Source organism: Calonectris borealis, unplaced genomic scaffold (genome assembly GCF_964195595.1).
Source record: "Calonectris borealis unplaced genomic scaffold, bCalBor7.hap1.2 HAP1_SCAFFOLD_349, whole genome shotgun sequence".
Lineage (NCBI taxonomy): Eukaryota > Metazoa > Chordata > Aves > Procellariiformes > Procellariidae > Calonectris > Calonectris borealis.
This window is the reverse complement of record NW_027441731.1, coordinates 2,501-7,500: the sequence shown is the minus strand read 5'-3', so window position 1 is coordinate 7,500 and position 5,000 is coordinate 2,501.

The window sequence follows — 5,000 nt, the reverse complement described above, 5'->3', positions numbered from 1 at the left end:
GGTAGACCTGGCCTCCCACGCCGCAGGCGGCGGCAGTCTCCGGCGCCCGGGGGTAGACCTGGCCTCCCCCGCCCGGTGTTGGGGTGCCGTCCCCCGTCCCCCCGCGTTTATTCTTTTTTTTTTTTTTAACTTTTATTTATGTATGTATGTAGGTACGTACGTACGTACGTATGTATGTAATCATCGATTGGTACCTCGGGCGCAAATTGTTAATTCAAAAGGTGATAAGCGACCCTTCACATTTTCATTTAATTTACAACTAACTCTTGCACGTACTCTTGCCAAATTTATCTATTACAGCCGTCTTTATTAAAGAATTAACAGTAATTACTAACAGGTACTCATCGGCCCCACCTTCCCTCTCTCTCCCTTTCCCGTCCGTCACCTCTTGGCGTGCCCGAAAGAGAGGAATGCAGATTTGGTAAAGAAATCCGATCCTTCGTTATTGATGTGTCCATAGCCATGTTTATGTTTTGGGATCTCTTCAATGAACCCAATGGTTTATTTCATTGGTTCGATAAATTAAGTCTTCCTTAATTTTTAACGTCGATTCATTTCCTTCATTTCCGCACGAAGGAATTCATTCATCGTCGTCGAATACCTCGGTCCTAAGCGAGGGATAGAAACGTCGGTCACCGAATCGCTAGTCACTTGACCTTGACCTTAATTTACCCGGGGTCAGTTCTTGGTGCGCAGGGGATTGAGGAGTATTTGTACACGCGTCTTAACAAAGCAGGTCGAGCGTTATCGAGATTCTCCAATCGGCCCCGTTTTATTTTTCCGGGGGTATCGTCCACCTAGCCGTGCTAAAAGAAAATTAATTTTACCAGAATTTGATTGATTTCTTTTTCCCTACGGAAACCGATACGGACAATAACTCTTGTGTGACGCAGTGCTCGCTCTCCTGCATTAAAAGCCCTTTAAATCCCAGAAACGGGCGGGGGGTGGGGGAATTACGCCCACACGCACGCACACGCACGCATGCCCCCACTCCCCATCGCCCACCGCGGGCAGGAAGACGGGGACAGGGTGGCCCTTGTATCAGACCCGCTTAAATCTCGAATCACCCCCCCGGTTCCCCACCTCCCCACACACCCCCCGGACGGGAGACGGCGGCAGCCCGGTCCAGCCGGACCCGGAGCACGGAGGGGCCGTCAGGTCTACCCGGCTCCGGGGCCGGCGGCGGCCGTCAGGTCTACCCGGCTCCGGGGCCGCCGGCGGCCGTCAGGTCTACCCGGCTCCGGGGCCGCCGGCGGCCGTCAGGTCTACCCGGCTCCGGGGCCGGCGGCGGCCGTCAGGTCTACCCGGCTCCGGGGCCGGCGGCGGCCGTCAGGTCTACCCGGCTCCGGGGCCGGCGGCGGCCGTCAGGTCTACCCGGCTCCGGGCCAGGCGGCGGCCGTCAGGTCTACCCGGCTCCGGGGCCGGCGGCGGCCGTCAGGTCTACCCGGCTCCGGGGCCGCCGGCGGCCGTCAGGTCTACGCGGCTCCGGGGCCGGCGGCGGCCGTCAGGTCTACCCGGCTCCGGGCCAGGCGGCGGCCGTCAGGTCTACCCGGCTCCGGGCCAGGCGGCGGCCGTCAGGTCTACCCGGCTCCGGGGCCGCCGGCGGCCGTCAGGTCTACCCGGCTCCGGGGCCGGCGGCGGCCGTCAGGTCTACCCGGCTCCGGGGCCGGCGGCGGCCGTCAGGTCTACCCGGCTCCGGGGCCGGCGGCGGCCGTCAGGTCTACCCGGCTCCGGGGCCGGCGGCGGCCGTCAGGTCTACCCGGCTCCGGGGCCGCCGGCGGCCGTCAGGTCTACCCGGCTCCGGGGCCGCCGGCGGCCGTCAGGTCTACCCGGCTCCGGGGCCGCCGGCGGCCGTCAGGTCTACCCGGCTCCGGGGCCGCCGGCGGCCGTCAGGTCTACCCGGCTCCGGGGCCGGCGGCGGCCGTCAGGTCTACCCGGCTCCGGGGCCGGCGGCGGCCGTCAGGTCTACCCGGCTCCGGGGCCGCCGGCGGCCGTCAGGTCTACCCGGCTCCGGGGCCGCCGGCGGCCGTCAGGTCTACCCGGCTCCGGGGCCGGCGGCGGCCGTCAGGTCTACCCGGCTCCGGGGCCGCCGGCGGCCGTCAGGTCTACCCGGCTCCGGGGCCGCCGGCGGCCGTCAGGTCTACCCGGCTCCGGGGCCGCCGGCGGCCGTCAGGTCTACCCGGCTCCGGGGCCGGCGGCGGCCGTCAGGTCTACCCGGCTCCGGGGCCGCCGGCGGCCGTCAGGTCTACCCGGCTCCGGGGCCGCCGGCGGCCGTCAGGTCTACCCGGCTCCGGGGCCGCCGGCGGCCGTCAGGTCTACCCGGCTCCGGGCCAGGCGGCGGCCGTCAGGTCTACCCGGCTCCGGGGCCGGCGGCGGCCGTCAGGTCTACCCGGCTCCGGGGCCGGCGGCGGCCGTCAGGTCTACCCGGCTCCGGGCCCGGCGGCGGCCGTCAGGTCTACCCGGCTCCGGGCCCGGCGGCGGCCGTCATGTCTACCCGGCTCCGGGCTCGGCGGCGGCCGTCAGGTCTACCCCTTTTCGGAGCCCGTGGGGCCGCCTGCGGTACCCGGCGACCGCGGGTTGTTGGTTGCGTAGCGTCCGGCGATAAGGGCGGCCAAGTCTACCCGGCTCCGGCGGGACTTGGTCGCCTTGCCGGGGCCGAGGGGTAGACGTGTTGTCCCCGCTGCTTCGTCGGAGCTGCCGAAGGGGTCGCTGTTTTTCGCTGCCTCCAGTTACGTCATCGTAAAAGTCGGCGTGGTTGGCGCGCCTCCCCGGTGCGCAGAGGCGCCGCTCTTGGAGCTTGCCGGCGGCGGGGACGTGCCGGTCCGTACTATAGGAGCGAGCCGTGACTCGTCTCCAGAGCAGCGCTCGTCAGCGGCTGCAAGGCCCGCGGTTCTGCCAGCAAAGTGGGGTGCTCGGCGGCCGTCGTGGCGGTTCCCTCGGTGGTCCGGCCCAGCTTCCAGTCTCTTCGGTCCGGCCATCTCCCAGCGCTTGCCCGACAAGCCAGCCCAGCGTGTCCGAGGGGTCGGGAGCTGCGGAGAGCCGGAGCCGGCGGCCGGCTCCGGCGGCCGTTGCCGACCGGCACGAGGCATAAGGCCGGATCCCGCAGGGCAGGGCAAAGACTCGAACGCACCCAGCCGGGGCCCAGTGATGGTGAAGGTCACTGCCGGAGGCAGACGGCCGGGGGGCGTCGAGCCTGCCGCGGCTTACTCCCGGCTCCAGAGGGCCCGGTTGGTGGGACGACCGAGGTTGGCGGCACCTCGTCCCTTTGTGCCAGCCTTAAGCTGGAGCCCGCGAAGCGGGCGGAGAGAGCGGCGGCCGGCTCCCGGCCAGCCGAACGCAGACGGCCGGGGGGTGCCGAGCCTGCCGCGGCTTCCCCCCCCCGGCCCCCCGAGGGCCCAACTGACGGCGCAGGCGGGGCGGCGGCGTCCCGTTTTCACCGGTGCGAGCCCTCCGCGGGCAGCTGGTGGTGTCAGGCGGGCCCGGTGACGGGACTGCGGCGTGCAGGCGAGGCGGCGGCGCCTCGTCCTCGTTTCCCCCGGGAGAAGCGGTTCCCCGCGGGGCAGGGCAAAGACCGGCGGCCGGTGGCGGTCGCCGGCACTCGAACGCTGGAAGGCCGGGGGAGCCGAGCCTCCCTCGGCCCCGGGGGGCCCGATGATGGCAAAGGCGGGTGCTGGCACCGTTCCGGGGCAGAGGTGCCCGCGAGTGCCCAGCCCACCAGGGCTGCCGCCGGCTGCCGAGGGCCGTGTGATGGAGACGGGCAAGGTGGCGGCGCCTTGTCCTTTTTCTCCGGCCTTAAGCTGGAGCCCGCGAAGCGGGCAGAAACACCGGCAGCCGAATGCAGACAGCCGGGGGGTCTCGAGTCGGCCGCGGCTTGCCCCGGCCCCCGAGGGCCCGGTGATGGTGCAGGCGGGGCGGCGGCGCCTCGTCCTCTTTTTTGCTGGCGCGAGTCCTGGTAGCAGGAGGGCTCGCTGGGAAGGTCTGCACTCGTACGGGCGAGGTGGCGGCGCCTCGCCCTTCCGAACTTCTCCAGCCCTAAGCTGGAGCCCGCGCAAGCGGGAAGAAAAGGGCGGCCGGTCCCTGCGGCCGGCAGCCGAAGGCAAGTGGCCGCGGGCGTCGAGCCTTGAGCGGCTTTTCCCGGCCCCCGTTACCCGGGGATGGCACGGGTGAGGCGCGGTGCCTCTTAGTCTTCTTCGGCCTTCTCCTCCCCCGGGGTAAGCGGTTCCCCGGGGCGCAGGGCAAAGACCGGTACCGGTGGCCGGCACTCGAACGCTGGAAGACCGGGGGAGTCGAGCCTGCCGCGGCTTTCCCTCGGTCCCGTTGACCTCGCTCAAGGGAATCGATGCGCGGAGCGGGTGGCCGGCGGCACCTCCCGCTCCCCCCCTTCAGTCGACCCAGACCCGCAGGCAGCGCCTGCAGAGGTGTTCCTGGGCGCGTCGGAGACGCTTCACGGCGGGCCGGCTCTGCCGGTGACCAGGCCGCCGTTGCGGCTCTCCGGAGACGCTGCCCCCTCGCTCGCACGCAGAGCCCCGCGTTCCGCCGCCCGCCCCGCCCGGGGCGGCGGCGAGCGCGCGCGGCCGTCGCTGTCCCAGGACCGTGGCCGTGGGGCCCGCGCTTCCTCTCCCGATCGAGGTGGCACCCAGGGCGCGTCGGAGACGCTTCACGGCGGGCCGGCTCTGCCGGTGACCAGGCCGCCGTTGCGGCTCTCCGCAGACGCTGCCCTCTCGCTCGCACGCAGAGCCCCGCGTTCCGCCGCCCGCCCCGCCCGGGGCGGCGGCGAGCGCGCGCGGCCGTCGCTGTCCCAGGACCGTGGCCGTGGGGCCCGTGCTTCCTTTCCGTCTCTCCTCTCCCCTTTCCCTTCCTGATCGATGAGGCCTTTCGGGTCGCGTCGGAGAGGGCCCCCGGCGGGCCGGCTCTTCCGTGCTCCCCGTAACAGGGAGCCACGGCGGTGTCCGGTGTTCAGGCCGGGCGGTCTCCTTTCCACTTCGCTTCCCGTCGCATGC